Source organism: Grammomys surdaster, unplaced genomic scaffold (genome assembly GCF_004785775.1).
Source record: "Grammomys surdaster isolate TR1022 unplaced genomic scaffold, NIH_TR_1.0 170, whole genome shotgun sequence".
Classification (NCBI taxonomy): Eukaryota; Metazoa; Chordata; class Mammalia; order Rodentia; family Muridae; genus Grammomys; species Grammomys surdaster.
In genome coordinates, this window is record NW_021604618.1 from 1,849,836 (window position 1) to 1,869,814 (window position 19,979).

The 19,979-nt window shown below is 36.5% G+C and overlaps 1 protein-coding gene across 2 annotated transcripts in view; it reads left to right on the top strand.

Moving 5' to 3' along the window:
- The window catches only part of Lrrc4c (leucine rich repeat containing 4C), a 1,217,207-nt gene that overhangs the window by 465,647 nt on the left and 731,581 nt on the right, over positions 1–19,979 (top strand). For both annotated transcript variants that reach the window (XM_028766993.1, XM_028766994.1), the window contains exon 3: positions 15,041–15,129. The gene's annotated coding sequence lies outside the window, so the exon portion shown is untranslated. The remainder of the gene's footprint in view (positions 1–15,040; positions 15,130–19,979) is intronic.

Here is a 19,979-nt window from a genome sequence, read left to right on the forward strand (position 1 = left end):
GGTAGAAACTCACTCTGGAAACATTTTCTCTGAAATATCACATGACCTGTAGACATTGGTCTTTGATAGCTTAAAAACTTTGTTCTACAGCTACTTTTCTGTGATGGCTTAACTGTCTATTTAATTTACTTTGTGACTCAGATAGTTTTCAACTATTTTTTGAAGATATAGTTATTCTGTTGTATGTATATTAATGTTTTCCCTGCATATATGTCTATATAAGAAACATATATCTGATGCCCACAGAAGTCGGAATAAGGATTCAAAGACACTAGAACTGGAGATATAGATAGTTTTATGCCACATTGTGGGTTCTGGGAATTAAACCAATGTCCACTGTAAGAGGAGTAGGTACTTTAATCCACCAGGTCATCCTCTAGTCCTAATATCAGCTATTCTTAAAAATCAAAATAACCATGTGTGATCTTTTGTGATTGGGTTACCTCACTCTGGATGATATTTTCTAGTTCCATCCATTTGCCTAAGTATTTAATAAAGTAATTGTTTTTAATAGCTGAGTAGTAATTTATTGTATAAATGTACTACATTTTCTGTACCTATTCCTCTGTTAAAGGACATCTGGGTTCTTTCCAGCTTCTGGCTATTATAAATAAGGCTGCTATGAGCATAGTGGGGCAAGTGTCCTTGTTATATGTTGGAGCATCTTTTAGGTATTTACCTAGTAGTGGTATAGCTGGGTCCTCAGGTAGTACTATGTCCAATTTTCTGAGGAACTGAGAGACTGATTTACAGAATGGTTGCATCAGCTTGCAATCCCACCAACAATGGAGGAGTGTTCCTCTTTTTCCACATCTGCTCTCATCTGAGACTTTATCTTAGCCATTCTAACTGGTGTGAGGTGAAATCTCAGGGTTGTTTTCATTTTCATTTCCTTGATGACTAAGGATGTTGGACATTTTTTTAGGTGTTTCAAATCCATTTGATATTCTTCAGTTGAGAATTCTTTGTTTACATCTGTACACCATATTTTTTTGTTTTTGAATTTTTATTAGATATTTTCTTATTTACATTTCAAATATTTCCCATTTTCTTAGTTTCCCCACCAAAAACCTCATATTCCATCCCCCCTCCCCCTGCTTCTCTGAGGGTGTTTCCACACCAATCCATCCACTCCCTTTTCCCCATCCTGTCATTCTGCCACACTGGGGGTCCTTCACAGGACCAAGTGCCCAAGGCTATCCTCTGCTACAGATGGACCTGGAGCCATTTGTACTGTTTGGTTCATGGTTTAGTTCCTGGGATCACTGGAGAGTTTGGTTGGTTGATATTGTTGTTCCTCCTATGGGCTGAAAACCCTGTCACCTCCTTCAGTCTTTTCTCTAACTCCTCCATTAGGGACCCCGTGCTCAATGGTTGACTGCAAGCATCAATCTCTGTATTTGTCAGGCTCTGGCAGAGCCTCTTAGAAAACATCTATATCAGGCTCCTGTCAGCAAGCACTACTTGGCATCCACAATAGTGTCTAAATTTGGTAACTGTATATGGGATTGACAACCAGGTGGGGTGGTCCCTGAATGGCCTTTCCTTCAGTCTCTTCTCCATTCTTTGTTTCTGTATCTCCCTCTATGGGTATTTTGTTCCCCCTTCTAAGAAGGACTGAAGTATCAACACTAAGAAGTCTTCCTTCTTCTTGCACTTCATGTGGTCTATGAATTGTATCTTGGGTATTCTCAGCGTTTGGGTTAATATCCACTTATCAGTGAGTGGATACCGTGTGTGTTCTTTGGTCATTGGATTATGTCACTCAGTATGATATTGTCTAGTTCCATCCATTTGCCTAAGAATTTCATGAAGTCATTGTTTTTAATAGCCATTTAGTGCTCCATTGTGTAAATGTACTATATTTTCTGTGTCCATTCCTCTGTTGAAGGACATCTGGGTTCTTTCCAGCTTCTGGCTACTATAAATAAGGCTGCTATGAAAATAGTGGAACATGTGTCCTTGTTATATGTTGGAGCATCAAACCTGATAAATAACTTCAGCAAAGAGGCTGGATATAAAATTAAACAAATGAGTAGCCTTCCTCTACTCAAAGGATAAACAAGCTAAGAAGGATATTAGGGAAATGACACCCTTCACAATAGTCACAAATAATGTAAAATACCTTGGTGTGAATCTAACCAAGCAAGTGAAAGATCTGTATGACAAGGACTTCAAGTCTCTGAAGAAAGAAATCAAAGAAGATCTCAAAAGATAGAAAGGTCTCCCATGCTCGTGGATTGGCAGGATAAGTATAGTAAAATGGCCATCTTGCTGATAGCAATCTATAGATTCAATGCAATCCCCATCAAAATTTCAACTCATTCTTCAAAAATTAAAAAGAGCAATTCTCAAATTCATCTGGAATAAAAAAAATACCAGGATAGCAAAAACTATTCTCAACAATAAAAGAACTTCTGGAAAAATCACCATCCCTGACTTCAAGCTGTATTACAGAACAACAGGGATAAAAACTGCATGTTATTGGTACAGAGATAGGCAGGTAGATCAGTGAAAGAGAATTAAAGACTCAGAAAGTAACCCACATACCCATGGTCACTTGATCTTTGACAAAGGAGCTAAAACCATCCAGTGTCCAAAAAAAAAAAAAAAAAGACAGCATTTTCAACAAATTGTTCAACTAGAGGTTAGCATGTAGCAGAAGGCAAATCGATCTATTCTTATCTCCTTGTGCAAAGCTCAAGTTCAAGTGCATCAAGGACCTCCACACAAAACCAGATACACTGACACTAATAGAAGAGAAAGTGAGGAAGAGCCTCGAACACATGTACACAGGGGAAATTTTCCTGAACTCAATCCCATTTTTATAGGGTTATTTGATTCTCTGGAATCTACCTTCTTAAGTGGATATTAGTGTCAAAACTTGTAATTTCCAAGATACAATTCACAGACCACATGAAACACATGAAGAGGGAAGAAAAAAGAAGGGGGAACAAAATACTCATGGGAGAAAATACAGAGGCAAAGTGTGGAGCAGAGAGTGGAGGAAAGGCCATCCAGAGACCATCCAACCTGGATGTCAATCCTATATACAGGCACCAAACCCAGACACTATTGCAACAGAAAAGAATGCTTGCTGACAGGAACTTGATGTAGCTATCTCCTGAGAGGGTCTGCCAGAGCCTGTCAAGTACAGAGGAGGATGCTCACAGCCACTCATTGGACTGAGCATGGGGACCTCAACAGAGGAGCCAGAGAAAGCACTGAAGGAGGTGAAGAGGTAAGAAACCCACAGGAAGACCAACAATATCAACCAATCAGACTTCCCAATGCTCCCAGGGACTAAACTACTAACCAAACAGTACACATGGAGTGACCCATGGCTCCAGCCACATGTGTAGCAAATGATGGCTTTGTCAGGCAACGATGGAAGGAGAGGCCATTAGTCATGTAATTCTTGATGCCCCAGTGTAGGGGAATGTAAGGGCAGGAAGGTGGGAGTCAGTGGGTGTGTGGGAGAATACCCTCATAAAAACAGTTGGAGTGGGTATGGGAGAGGGGGTTTCCAGAGGGGAAATCTTGAAAGTGGATAACATTTGAAATGTAAATAAAGAAAATATCCAATAAAAGAAAAGAAAAAATCAAAATAACAATTTTCATCATATAAGATATCTTGAATTATATGTGCGTCTTTCATAGAATTAAAACTAACTACAACGCTAATGAAAATTGAACAAACTTAGTATTTTATAGATATGAACTATTTTAGGATGTATATTAATCTTGAACTAATTATTATTATATAGATTTTATAGATCAGAATATTCTGTTCTAAAAGAATAATTTCTCCTGGCTTATCAAATCATCTGTATTAAAGCCTAAATTTATTATAAGGTCATCTTTCTAGAGAAAGGAAGAGCTCAAAATTCTTGCTCTAGCAATCACTAAATACATTAAAGTAAAACTTCTTAGCATCCCATCATATTAGATAGCAACTAATCTTTTTCTAAAACCATCTTTTAAATCAGGGACCAGTGAGTTGGCTCAGTGGGTAAAAGCATCTGTCTTATATTTGTGGAATAGAGTTCAACCCAGAGACCCACATGGGTAATAGAAGAGAACCAATTATGTTAGTTATACTGTAATCTTTATACATGATCATATGCCTCTCTACCTTCACAAGATAAATAAAATGTAGTCAGTTTTTTAAAAATTAAATTAGTATTTTTTTTGATTCATCACCTCTCAGTACTGTGTGTTTCTATTAATCACCTTGTGACATGACGTGTAATCATCGGAGGCTTGCATCTAAATGCTCTGGAGATTTATGATTTAGTTTCAAATGTTTAAAGTACAATATAGTATGTTTTCTATAACCCTAGAGGAGAAGGATATGTGTACAATTTATATAGATAATACCATCTGTAAAAACATGTGCTAGTGTCCTACTTTTTCTCAAGCCTGACTTACTTTTAATGTTTGTATTATGCTCTTGCATCTAAAAAATGTAAGTTAGTGGTTTCCCTTCTCTCTGGACTGCCCCTTCCTGATATACTAAGGCAATATGCACATCATGCAGTCCTTAACACATCCTATTTCAATATTGAACTATTTGCCTTATTCCAGACAATATGGTCATGTAGTATCTGTTTCTTCATCTGAGAAGCATTTTGGAAAACAGCTCTTTGTGTGTGTGTGTGCAGCTTTATATTTGAGTGTCCCGCGCAACCTCCCGCCAGCAGGAAAGACGCGGCACACTCAGGATCCTTCTGCAGTATAAGCTTTAATGCATCTTGAGAGGGAGAGCATAAGCTTCACAAACGAGGAGGGACCCCAAGGGCCTAAAACCCTTCCCTTATATAGAAAGCTAAGCTCGCCTGGGACGTGGCAGTCTCTGATGGGCTCCTGTTGCCTCAGGCCACATGACGTGTTCCAACTGTCAGATTAATAAAGGCGGGAAAACCTTCCAGCGCATGCGCACAGACTTGTTAATGGCAATGATGTGATAAGGATAGCTTCCCACATTTGAGGACTTAGCAGAAACAACACAAAGCAATTCAACATCAAAGTTTTTGGGAAAATCAATGAATAGTTTACCTCTCTGTCTTTGCTCTCCAAACTTTATCATATATCAAAAATGGCCTTATTTCTATGAAAAATGGGGATGCATTATTTCTATTATTTTCTCTATCTTGCCCCTAATATTTCAAGTTGCATGAAGAATATTGGATCCTCAGAGCTTACCTGGCCTCATCCTTTACTGATTCATGCATTTATTCGTCTAAAATTTTTTACTGTCTTCTAGAAGAATGGGGTATGTCTATATGTGCTGACATGAAGGAATGTTCAGGATCCATGTTAAGTTGACAAAGAAAATTGCTAGTGTTTTTCTTTCACAAAACACAAAATGAAGCAAATCCACTTATTTATGAGTAGGTGCAGATTAATTAGAATGCTCTATACTAAGTCATTGGCAGTGGTTACCGGGGGAAGAAAAATTACATGGATATAAGAGCAGAGAGGACAACATGAGCAAACCTGTTGTTTATGATTTTTTTTATTTTTTAGTATTTTCTTACTATTAAACTACCAGTTATTATAAATAAGCACATTGTAGCATCTTTATTACTATAAAATACAAGCATGTACAGAGGACCTCTTACATTTCCCTAAATGAACCCAGCTCATTTTCTATTGAGCTTCTCATCTTCGATACATACTGTTGTACAATGCATCATTCTTAACTCCTGGGCTCTAAGTGTCATGTAAGATTTCAGAGCATTAATTTATGACTACCATGTGCTTGTCTAACTTGTCTAGTATTTTGACTGTCAATTATCTGTCAAAACTGCAGACCTTCTGAAGTCCTGGTGTCTACCATAAAATTAACAATTCCCATGGTAGCATTTAAGAAAGTGAGCCATCTGTCCTAGTGAGCATAACTGACAGACAGCCCAAGTCACTGCTCTTGGAATCTAATGGAGAATTTGCTGCTACAATATGTTACCCAGAGGCTGTTTCCAGTCAAGGCCTCCTACTAGCTCAGGTCCATTCCTATGACTTTCAGAACTGCTCTAATGTGCAACCTCACCCATGAACTCTCTACGAGCTCCCTGCTTTGAACTGTAGATACACCCATACTCTTCCATCATGTCTTTTTCCATCCTATCTTAATTTTTTTCAAATATCTCAGTCTTTCAGCATCTCCTGAAGACTCTTCTTTTTCCACCTGCTCACTATAAGGTTGTTCCCATAATTTTTTTGCAGAACAATTCTTGTATGCCTTTTTGAGCCTGTTCTTTGATTCCTAACTCGGCTACAAAGATATATGATATACATATGAAAAGGTATATAAATATTCAATATTTTATTATATCTACCTTCTAGGTGAAAACCATAGACTTAGAAAACTATTATGTTAATTATTTTGTGTTTAGTATTTGGTTCAGCTTGTCCATAGTGGGTTTTGTAATGAATGTTTGGATAAATGAAGACTAAAAACATAATCTTATCTAGTATGAATATATTCAGGTCAAAACAATCCAAACTGCTCACTTTTCAGGTAGTACTACCAGTCTGTTTGAAGACAGTTATGAGTCAGTTTAATATCATAAGCTCCAAGCCTATGTTTCACGACACTGTTGTTGAGCTTCCCCATGCCCAAAATATTTTCCTGAGTTCAAGTGAGTTTTCACACGCATGATCTTAATTTATCCAAACTTTAAAGCCCTGAAATATCACTGAATCTCTCTCATTACTAAAAGAAACAGCCTTGATTAATCACTTTAAACATTTCAAAATAATCCACCAGTTAACCTATATTTAACATAAGCATGCATTTATACGAGACTATTCATTGGTAGAATAGTATATTCTTGGAGAGCTTCAAAATCAAGTTGCATTTCTTAATCCTTCAAAGAAGGAGTAAGATTTAGAATGTTTCTATTTATTACTATGCAATTGTAAACTCCTTTTCAGATAGATATAAATGGATAGAGATAGCAAGATAAATTGTTATAATTATTACTGTGTTATTCAATTCTAATCTTATATTGTAATGAAAGTAAACATAAGAATGCTTTCTTCTTGCACCATAAGATAATTTTTTAAAAATAAATATTTTATTCATCTCTCTGCATCTACATTGTTAGATGTCCTCTAAACTACTGAACTATAAAGGTCAATATTTTCTTCCTTATAATAATAATAAGGACAATAAAATAAGTAGTGTATTCCTAGTGTCTATCACATGTCCTCAAATTAGTATGTCAAATGCTATAATTCCTAAGACTCAGAGAAATTAAATAAGTTGTATGTGTGTACACAGCTGACAACTATGTCATCAAAGATTTAAACTCAGATGCATCTTAACTTGTAATGTAACTCCTCATAATTAAATTGTCTTGAACTTGGAACCATCTGGAAATGCTGTAAAAGTCTGTTTTCTGTAAAAAGCCTAGAATGATTTTCTAACAATCATTGTATTTTTCTCTGAATTCAAGTGAGAGTCACTCAAATTTTAAGGCAGCAGAAAGGGGTACATGATTTTGAAAAATCATGTCAGAAGTAGGCACTGTGAAAAAATATACAGGATGATAGATAGAACTATCAAAGAAGAACATCTAGAAGACATGTTCTGAAGGCTCTATAGGATAAGACTACAGCCTGAAGTTGTAGGCAAGGCAAGGAAAAGAAGGCTAAAGTAGGATTTTACATTCTACACTTCACAAGCATAAACCTTTGTTAAAGTACACAGCCTCATATATATATTTTTCTTCCTGTGTAAAGGAAAAATATGCTTCAAAGAATGAGAGCTTTAATTAATAATACACTCTAGTAGGCACTATGTTTCTAGAGGCTTTTTCAGGATCATTTGATTTGTATCCAATAACAGAGTCAGTACTTATGTAGGATCACTGTCAGTTTTATGGCTAGGATAACTGAAGCACAGTGAGGTGAAGTAAAAGAGTGGTTCTGAGCTATTTGAGAATTACTGACAGTAGAGGATGAAATATATACTTGATACAAAGTAGGGATGTTCTAAATGACTGTAAACAACCTCCAAAATTAATGTTCTTGAGAGATGGTACCAAGCCTCTAATTTTTAGTGCTATAATATTCTGAATTTTTTTACTGTGAATGAAACCAACTGATTGGATGGTCATGGACATGGCACAGGTGTATTTCTTGGAGATGACCATTTAATGGTAAACAAGCCTCTACCTCCATGATAATTACCCTTTGCTAAAATAGACAGCATGCTGACAAGATACATGAATGAAATTTACTGAATTGGCACAGTATTTGTAAGTCACATTTGGTAAATTTAGTTTTGGAATTATTTCCTCAAAAATATCACACAGGAACAGAGATCTATAGTCTTTCCTTAGCTTTTGGTATTTTCAGTGGGAACTAGAAGAAAAAAATTGGCTTTATTTAACTCTAAAGTATCATGGGTAACTGACTACAGTTCTCTTTTTTTTTTGTAATTTTTTTCTACTACTAATTTAGAGCCCTAATTACAGTGATGAATTAATGTGTGAAAATTAATGGATCTGTGAATAAATAAAAACATCCAGTTGTCTTAAACTATTAATTCATAAGAGTAAGTTCATTTCTGAAAGAAAAACAAGTGAATATTGAAGAGTGAATTTCAAACAGACATATGTGCCAGAATTTTAGTTGCCTGTAAAAGAAGTAATGATTTGAAAGTGAGTCTTGGTAGCTATTTATAACAAGAAGTGAGTAGATAATTTTTGGACTTATTTACCTAAACACCCATACTAAAGAATGGTTTTGAATTTCAGAAGTGTCATTTTAACACCAATTTTTAAAATTGAATCTCATTTATGATTCATATCACAAAAGCTTTTTTAAAAGAGCATTAATGTTCAACACAATAGCATCATTCAGCTTATACCATAACCTTATGTATCATGAAACCTCTTCTCTTAGTCTTATATGTATAATCAGCAGATATGCTGTCTTTGAACTTTGCTTTTGAAAAGTATTCTATAACTCTTCACAAATATGCAAACATCATTTTCACACTTGATGATAATTTGTTGATTTGCCTTAGTACTGTATGACCACCTAACCTTTACATTTTAGTAGTGTTATATAATTTAACTAGTTCCTGGTTCTTAAATCAGCTCATGCATTTGCAAGATAGATTCATTACACCAGAGTATTTTATAATCTGAGAAGTTGAAATGCATACATTTAAATAATTCCCCCTGTTTAAGTACAAAGATGTAGAAACTAGGGCAGTCGTGAGAATCAGAACTACTTAGTGAGAATAATGGTGTATTTCAAGTAGACATTTCAGAGTTGTGATTGTAGTCTTGTCATCTGAGAACAAATACATAACTTCCTTTTGTCTTAGTTTGTATCAATCTGTCTCATCTAACCAATTTAACAGTTCTATTTTTATTTACCTAAAAAAGAAAATATCTTTGTTTCCCTCACTAACTACTGACATTTCCAACCTAATCTAGACAATATAGAAACATGATAAATCATACAATGTGCTTTCCAGTAATTAATTCAGGAGCATGTCTGTGTCTAGTACACGCTATTCACTACTTGATCATGAAAGTAAGGGAGATGTATATAACCAAATCTCTATGATGACAGTGCTCTTAACTATCTCTGAGTTTGTTGTCAAGCAAGGTGAAATATGTGAGGATTCCTTCATTCTGTTTTCAGACCTCTTCAGTGTGACAGTTTAAAATTGTTGTGGGGCTTGCATCCAAATGGAGAAAGGTCAGAGGAAGATTAGGTTTTCTTCCTGCCAAACTGGTTGTATATCATGAGAAAACAAACTGTCACAATTGGAGGAAGACAGATCCTATTCATTTTTCTTTATCGGATTTTCCCAATGTACTATGGCAACTAAGAGAACATTCACAAGTGATCCTTTAAAGTGACACCAGACAGAGAATCCTTAGATTAGATTGATCCTTGTCATTAGTATTTTATTATAGTGAATTACTGTAGTCACTCTCCAACATTCCAAGATCTCAGTTCACAAAAGTGATTACAAACAAAATGAGTTACTGGGGAGACTCAGTGCTCTACAACCATTATTTGCAGCAAAGAAGCCAACTTTGCAAAGGTCTTACCATGCTTTTGGATTCTTTGTTTAGAAGCCATTATTAGGCTTCTAAATATTCTGGCAATTTTCTATGAGATATGACATGTTTGACTCTTTAGAATTATTATTGGTTCCAGATGATATATATCTGTTGAATTAACATTTGCTTTTGTAATACAGAACTATCTAGCATAGTATATGTTAATCCCACTGATGAAAGCAGAAAGACTACTGACCCAAATCATGGCCAAATTAATTACAGCAAGCTTTTTTATTCATGTATAGAAGTCTCTCCCAAAGTCAAGGTGTAAGAGTTCATCATTCGACATGGGGAAAATAAGGGCTTTTATAGATCCAGAGTAGAGCTTTTCAAAATCGGGGATTTGGCAGGCAAGTAGAAAGAGCATAAACATAATAAGTTGGTCATAACCACGTCTGGGGAAAATGCACAGTTACAAAGTAGTCATAGAAAGATAGTTATAGCAAGGTGGACATAACAACTTTTGAAACATAGGCATGGTTGTCATTTCCTGGAAAAGGCAGTACAGAACCACTTATAGGTAAAGATACTTGTAGAGTATAGCCGATCTTTCTGAAACAGTTTAATTCATGAATAGGAATGAATCCAAACAGAAATGAGTACAGTTTGTTTTTACTATACTATGGCTTTGAATGCCAAGATGGATACAGGGTGGTTTATCACATACTCATTCTAACAGTGAACAGTGATAGTTCACTGTTTGTTTACATGTTAATTATTCTCGCCATTCCTCAAGTTCCAGGTTTAAAGGTAGGTAATGATTAGGGTCCTAATTCCACTTGAATATTTAAGAATTACATATTGATACATGGAATGAGCTTAGAGTTCAATCTAATGAATAACTATTCAAATTATTATATAACATATATTCTTGTTAATTTTATTAATAGACTATATGCTGCGTTTTTATATGTAACAATATATGCCATCTATTTTACATGTTAATGTTGCTTACCATATTGAAAAATAAGTACTTACCAATAGTTTGAAGTTCAAAAAGCCAATATTTAATACTAGGTGGCCTACTAAGTTACAAGTTTAGGAAAGTTGTCTAAAAAGGTTAAAGCTAAGCTTTCAGTCTTCTGTGTACCGGACAAGGCATACTTTTATCAGGACTGAGGTTTTCCTTATCTGTGCTATATCTTTAATTTGTTCTGTTTCATTTAGAGGATTTTTAGTTTCAAATCCTATTTTATAGAGTCACTGTACTGTATTGGATCAGTTCCCATATGAAAATGACAGATAATATGTCATTGTAATCATTACAGTTCTGTGGCTAGGTATCTATAACTCAGAAGGATGTCTGTATGTAAAACATGGCAGATCTGTGCCCTGGAATCTAATTTTTTTCAGATAAAAAGAAGGTATTTATTCAGTGATTTTGATATATAAATCTCTAAATCTCTTAATAACCTTTTTTTCTCCTGTTAGATAATCTTTCTCTGTCTCAGGTATATGAGGCTGGGGGATACTCTATTATATGACAACAGAAAAAGAAGTTAATAAAGGAGAAGGATCCAGATATCTCCTTACACATCTGACATCAAAGAAGCTATAATATATGGTGCACTATGAGTGATCAATTACTTAGAAATCTAATGACTCTCTTCATCAAAATAATTTAGTTAATTCTCAACCACATGAGAGGGATAATTTAAGTCACTAGAGTCTGGAAACAAAGAGGTGAAAACCCAAAACAAGAATTTAAGAAGCTTTCTTGCATAAGGGAAAGGAAAAAGTAATTCTAATGGTCCATTTGGAAAAAGAAAGTGTCTTATATGGTAATGAGGGCTTTGAATAAACGTTGAATTATTTATTGGTATAGGCAATGCCAAAATGTTCCATTTTGAAATAGAACAAAATGGATGACTGTCAGGAAAATCAGGTGTAGGAAGGAAGCAAATTTTAGGCTTAGGTGAAGAGAATTTTAGAGAAATAAATTAGTAGCGATATGCCCTGGACAGAAACAGACACAGGTATTCTCAGCAGCTTCTAGGAAACATTATTTTTCAGAAAGTAAGAAGTCTATGTAATGAACTGAGCAGAATTATCTAGAATTTGTTAACCATTTAGGGATTGCTATGGAAAAAGTGGATACAAGTAGAAAATCAAGACTCCAGTACAATAAAACTTGAAAATCCTTAAAGTGGTTTGGAGCTGTAATTTTGAAGAGTAAAAGAAAGCCATGACTGCATTTTCAATACATTTAGAAAACAGGACTAATGTGTATGTTATGACACTTGTTTAGGGGTATACTGATGAATATTTCTTGGGAAGGATAAGAATTTGTCACCTGTGAAGAAGAAACTTCAATTGAGGATTTGCCTAGATTTAATTGACCTGTTTTCATGTATATGGGAGCATTTTCTTGGATGCTAATTGATGTAGGAGGGATAAGCCCACTGGTGGGACCCACAGGGCAAGTGGAGCTAAGCTGTATAAGTAAACTAGCTGATTTTGAGTCAGAGAGATAGAAAGAGATAGAGATAGAGATGGAGATGGAGATGGAGATGGAGATGGAGATGGAGATGGAGATGGAGATGGAGATGGAGATGGAGATGGAGATGGAGATAGAGATAGAGATAGATAGATAGAGAGAGAGAGATAGAGAGATAGAGATAGATAGAGAGAGAGAGAGAGAGAGAGAGAGAGAGAGATAGAGAGAGAGAGAGAGATGTTGAATGCCTATAAAAAAGCACTCAACATTGCTCAATGGCCTCTGCCTCAGTTTCTTCTTTCAGGATGCTGCCTGGAGTTGCTGTTCTGAATTCCCTATGTAATGAACTGTTACAAAGAAGTATGAGATGAAATAAAATCTTCTGCCCTTGCATTGTTTTGGTTGGAATCCTTTTTGTGTTCTCATTACAGTGAAATGGTAGCTCTAAGGGTCTTTGAACTAGAAAACTAAAGCATAACAGTGTCCTCACCTAGGAAGAAAGAGATTGTAGGAGTAGAATGGTGGCAAGGGTCTCACATGTTCATATTCTAACTAAGTCTCACATGGTACATCAGAACAGTGTATCAAGGAGATCATCTACTCTCATTATGGCTACTGATGAACAGTCTGAGATGAAATATATCTTTGGCCACTCTAAATTTGTAGATATTACTTAATGCTCAATTCTAGTGTTAGGTCAAGAAGGGAGTGATTCCAACAAGGAAAGACTCTGTGTTTACAATGTGATCCACTGTCCAGTTCAGTATAACAAAAAAGGAAAGACACCATTAATTTTTATAGTAAGCTTCAGGAAGAGAATAAAGAAGGGAAGATTGGTAGAAAGGAGATGGATTTTCATGTATAGCAACTGGGAATATGAAAAAAAGATGAAGAATGTTATTTCAGGCCAAAGAGCAGAACAAGCAGCATGAGAGATAGCAAGTGAGCCTTGTTTAAGAATGAGGAATGACAGACAGAAGCAAGTTGTCCTCTGAGGTACTCCACCCAGGAGGTGACTCAGACAGATACAGACACCCACAGCCAAACAGTGGATGGAGTTTGGGGACTCTTATGAAAAAAATAGGCGGAAAGATTGTGGACCTGAAGAGATTAGAACTACACAGAAATACCAACCCTTGGGGTTTTGGACCCTTGGGGCTCCAAGGGCCTCAACCACCAACCAAAGACTATACCTAGGTCTTCCCACACAGATGTAGTAGATGTGCAGCTCCTGAAACCTAAACAATTAGAACTGGGGCTATCCCAAAAGCTGTTGCCTATGCATGGTATATGTTCTTCCAGCTGGACTGCCTTGGCTGGCCTCAGTGGGAGTGGAAGTACCTAGCCTAACTCTGCAGAGACTTGAAGTGCCAGAGTGAGGGATTACACAGGGGTCCCCACCTGCTCACAAGAGAAGGGAAGAGGAGCATGAGCAAATGATTAGGGGACGGGGTGCCTGGGAAGGGGACAATGAGCAAGATGTAATGTGAATGCAAGATGTAATGTGAATAAGTAAAAAAATAAATAAGATGAGAGAGAGAGAGAGAGAGAGAGAGAGAGAGAGAGAGAGAGAGAGAGAGTAACTGAAGAGATGTAAGTAAAAAAAAAAAATCAAGGATGAGGGATGAGTTCGTTTGACAAAAATAGTGTTCACAAGAAGAGAAGTGAACAATAGTGTGTAACGAGCCATTCTGCTGCTCCAGTCCGCGGGCCAGGGAGCAAGAGAGAGAGTGGGGACAGGGACTTGAAGAATGGAGACAAGACGAAGTCTGGTCAAAGACGAAGACTGCCTGCTGAAGACTGGAGACGGAGTCTGCTGCTGGAGACGGAGTTTGAGTCTGTCTGCTCTGCCTAGTCTGTCTGCCTGAGTCTCAGTCTGTTTCGGTCTAGTCTGTCTAGTCTAGTCTGTATGCTCTGAGTCTATCTTCTCTGAGTAGGTCTGTCTAGTCTGAGTCTGTCTGCAGACGAAGTCTGTCTGCCCTGCCTAGTCTGTCTGCTCTCTGCTCCTTTTATCTCTCTCCTGAGTCTCTCAAGTGCTGGGATTAAAGGCGTGTGCTACCACTGCCTGGCCTTGACTGAAAGGATCAAGATAATTATCAGAGTGTGCTCAGCTGTTGTAGGCTGTTGAAAACAAGTCTCTTGTCAGGGTACATGGCTCAAGATGGCTGCAAAGATAATAGCTGCCCTCGGCTCAGAGTCGGCTCCCAAGAATAGCGTAACCTGTTTTCTCCTTAGGAACATATTACTCAACAATCTATTAAAAAACCTTGATAAGGGAAGATATTTTATAGAACCAAGTATTATATTTACATACATAAGAATCCTCTTGTAATCTGGAAAAAGCCTCAAGCATGAACCAACACATACAGACTCTCTCTCTGTCTCTCTCTCTGTCACACACACACAAAAACATACACACACACACAAGTTTTATTTTTAAATAATATTCCTGAGTTTCTTACTTCCTTAAGAGTAATGTCATGTTTTAACTTTCTCTTTTTCCTAGAAATGATTCACTTGATTGCAAGCCTGAATGTTTACCCAGACAGAGTGGAGCTGAAGAAGTTGGAGCTTCTGTTGACACTCTAAACTCATGTGAGTGTAACTTGAACAGCATGTTTAAGAAATAAGGAGAAAATCATCTCATATGATTTGCAAAGAGCCTTGGAAATGAAGATATTTGAGAATTAGCATGGCCATTTGCTGAATACTGGGCCTCTGCCATCCTGTTGCTAGTGAGTGGGTGAGATTACAAACCCCAGGAGGAGAACTTTGAAGCAAAGTCTCTCTCACAGCTAGGATTAAGTTATCTCTACCAGGACAAAAACCTGCTGGCCTCAGCAAACAAAACAACCTCCTTTCACTTCAATACCCTCTTAATTCTCTCTTTCTCTCTCTCTCTCTCCCTCTCCCTCTCCCTCTCCCTCTCCCTCTCCCTCTCCCTCTCCCTCTGTCTCTCTCTCTCTCTTTCTCTCTTTCTCTCTCTCCTATCTGTGTATCTGTCTATCTATCTAATCATCAATCTATCATCTATCTATCTATCTATCTATACATTAGTATCCTTTGTGATCTTACATTTCTCTAAAGAGCTGACAGTAATTTGTCAATACATGGTGAAATCCAAGAGAAGGAATGACTTAATTTTGGTTTGTGTGTATTTCTAGTACTTCAAACAGTGTCTAAACTGTGAGAGATAATCCTGGCTTGTGGCATGTATCTGTAATCCCAGTATTGAGAAAGGTGAGACAAAAGAATTATAGCAAATCCAAGGGCATCCTGGGTTGTATTCTGAGTTCTGACATAGCCTAGGCTGCAGTGTGATTCCATTTCCTCCTTAAAAGTTCAAATAAATAAATAAATAAATAAATAAATAGTAGCATCTCAAATTTATTTTGATCATTTTTGGCTTTCATCTCATTTCTACTCTTCACTTTAGTGTTAAATTTTACCTTGAAGCATTTCTTCAATTCTACTCAGGAAAGCAACAATCCATACGATACTTTCCCCTGTGTTGTTCAATGTAGAGCAAGGTTTCAAGTTTTCTTATATGTCTTTTATCATAATTTATACAAATTACTTCTACAACTCAGCTCTTTGATATCAGGCCAATTAATGATCTATTTTGCTAGCCTCACTAAATCTTGGCTAAAAGCTTACTCTTCAATAATTATTAATGACTTTAATTGCTATCTTTAGGTACCAGAAGAGCCTCTGGCATATTTCCAACCACATCAGTATTATCTTTGATAAAATATTCTGTTCCTGAAATGAAAACTTGTCTATTTGATAGGACCGCTTACTGTACACAATCTTGAAATTAACAAAAAAAAATAAATCCTATATACATACTCTTCTGTATATTATTTATCATTATTTGTGGTCTATTTTCAAATAATTAAATTTATTTGTTAATTCAAATGATGTTAACACATACACACAAATCCAAACCTTTTATTTTGGATAGTTAAATGTACTGTGAGATTTTTACAATACTTATCAATTTGAGTTCTGAATATGCATGTTTTTCGTGTGTATGCATACAGTGTTAGTCAAATGCCATATAAATAAAGGAAATGAACTGTCATTCCTGTAAGCCAGCACCATCAGAGAAGAAACAAAGGTAGGATTTAAGGTGAATCTAAGGATTCTGGTGAAGACAGGTATATAAGAAAACATCTGGGCACAGAAGTCTAACAAATTAATTGAGACACTTAAAACTGAGTGGCCATTGATTAAGTCATTGTGAAGGAAATAAAATCTCCTTGCAGTCTCTTTATGTTTCTAATAAATGCAACTAATACTACATAAAATGAGACAGCTACAAAGTGTTTCAAGAATCTGGGTAATCAGTCCTGCTTTTATAAAATCCTTCCCTGCTTTCACGATTTCTGGTTCAATTTACTTGTTCTTTCCAGTACTTCCTCCTCCTCCTCCTCCTCCTCCTCCTCCTCTTCCTCCTCCTCCTCTTCCTCCTCTTCTTCCTGCTCCCCCTCTTCCTTTTATTTTTAAGAGTTTAGTTATGATGACTTGGCACCAGACAGACTTTGGTGAGAGGCTTTTCCCTCAATAAAATCACTTTTTCTTTCTTCTACGTTCATCATCCCTTGATTGCCTGTAGTTCTTTAGGTGGGACTTTGCAAAATTTTCCTCAACCACATTGGCATATTGTCTGGTGTTGTTATGCAGACATTATTTAATAAACCTATTGCTGAGGTTTCATATACACAACTTCCTTTTCATCCCTTTCATATTCCTCCTCCCTTTTTTTTGACTTTTGAATATGAGGATTCTCTGGGTGTAACATCCTTATCTGTTCTTGAAGTCATTTTGCAGGTCAGGGTGACCTTGAACAGATATTTTTATGGGTCTCCCTCCCCGAGAAATGTGGGATTAAAGAGATTAAAAGCATGCCTTATCATAGCCCTCATATATTAAAGTCACCAGTTCACAGCAGTTGTCTTGATCCTCTTGATTTTGTGGCATTTGTGTGCCCACCTAAGGCTAAAGAAGAATTAGTTTTTGTTTTTGATTATCTTCTCGAACTCATATGTATCTTCTTACTTGTATTGAGTTAATTTGCCCTGGATTTGGTATTCTAAAATTCATCTGGCATTTTGTGCCTAACCTGGAGTTGTATGCAATGAAAAATTTCCATGAATTAAAGTTTCTCCACTGCACATTTCTGCCAGGCCTTTTCCTAGAAACAATCAAGCAAATCAATAATGATTCTTTCGTGGCTTGAGGGAGAGAATATTTTTTAAAATTAACTATTCAGTTTTTCATTAGTGGTAACTTTATAGACACAGAAACCAATTTGTTTAGGAAAACTATGTTAGAATTAAGTTGTATTTTTCTGCAACAGAATTTTAGAATATAAACTGTCCTTATAATTGATATACTTGATATTTAGCTCAGCTGGCTTGAATGATGTCCACACACGTAGGCTTCTCATTCTCAGACTGAACTTCACAAAGATGATTTCCAAAGATTAAACAGCAAAGATAGGATCCTTAGCAAGCACCATGGACCATGATTATACAACTTCAGAAGGGATAACCTAGCCGTACAACCTAAACTAATGAGTAGAGTATCTTTTTCTTTTAATTTTGATTTTCTTAAATAATCTTTGCAATACATTTAAAAATTAATGCAGATACACCAACAATAGTAAAGACCTTCTCAGGGTCAGGATCAGCTGTATCTCCAGGTATCCATCTTCCCCATTCAATGTCATTAAGGCTTTATCATCTCAAAGTTGCCATCTCTTATGAAAGCAATATCTTTTCTAAATCCACAAAGTACCTGCCAAAGAAAATTTTATAATCCCTTCAAATATTTATGGAATGAATATGGTCTACAAGTACAAATATAAAGAGTATAGTTCATCTATATATAAGCAAGTCATGGAGATTTTTATTAGCATAACTGTGTGAAGGCTATATATTAATATAAAGCAGCACAGTAGCACACATAGCTTGGCTGAAGAGATTTCTTCATCAGCTGATCTTAATGTTCCACTCATTCTCATAAAGTAGATATTCTGACTTTCATATATATATATATATATATATATATATATAAAATTTACATTTCAAATGTTATCCCCTTTCCTGGTTTCCCCTCCGCAAACCTGCATTCCATCCCCTTCCCCCTGCTTCTATGAGGATGCTCCCCCACCCACCCACACACTCCCACCTCACCTTCCTAGCACTTCCCTATACTGGGGCACCGAGCCTTCATAGGACTAAGAGCCTCCCTTCCCATTGATGATAGATGAGGCCATCTTCTGCTATATATGCAGCTGGAGCCATAGGTTCCTCCATGTGAACACTTTGGTTGGTGGTTTACTCCCTGAGCTCTGGGGGAGGGTGTCTTGTTGGTTGATATTGTTGTTCTTATTATGGGGTTGCAAACCCCTTTAACTCCTTCAGTCCTTCTCCTAACTCCTCCATTGGTGTCCCCCTGCTCAGTGTGATGGTTGGCTGTAAGTATCTGCGTCGATATTTGTCAGGTTTTAGCAGTGCCTCTCAGGAGATGGTTATATCAGCCACCTGTCAGCAAGCAATTCTTTGCATCAGTATTAGTGTCTGGGTTTGGTAACTGTATATGGGATGTATTCTGAGGTGGGGGAGTCTCTGGATGGCCTTTTCTTCATCTCTACTCCACTCTTTGTCCCTGTATTTCCTTTAGACAGGAGAAAGTCTGGGTTGAAATTTTGGGGATGAGTATGTGGCCCTATCCCTCAATCAGGGGTGTGTGTGCCTAACCTCTGGATATGGTCTCTACAGGTTCTCTCTCACCTTTCTTGGGTATCACATTTCTTTAATAATATTGATTGATTAGAATTTTGTAAAATTATAATTAGTAGTAGTGATTATTATCAAATTAGTTGTAACAGTTTAGGTAAAAAGGGAGCAGTTTTTATCTTAAAGCAGTCTTGAGAAAGTAAAAAATGAAAACGGTAGTGCATTTGAAAGTTTACTATTTTCTCTACACATTTAAATTGGCCACTGAACAAACTGGAGGAGTTGAATTCTATGAAACTCTATAGCAGGTGAATTCTTCTCTTTTCTTTCCATGAATGAATAGCATGGTAGAACTCTGAATTTTTTTAGGAGAATCAACTCTAATTTCCACCCATTTAACTCACCTTTTGAAAAGATACTTGAATTTAGTAAATTAATATGGCTATAAATTAACTCCTTTCAAATCTTGATTTTCCTGTAAGGGAATTAATGTGGCACATATGCACATCTACCAAAAAGAAGACCTTCTACGGTGGTGGTCGTAGGGGTGGTGGGTTTTCAATGAGTCAGAACATTATTTTGCCAATTTGCTGATGTTTTCCATTTTTAAAGAAGAGACGGATAAAACCAATGAAATTAGATGTCTTTCATCTGCAGAGAGACCAAATGAGAAACGTGCTTGGTTATTAAATTACAGAA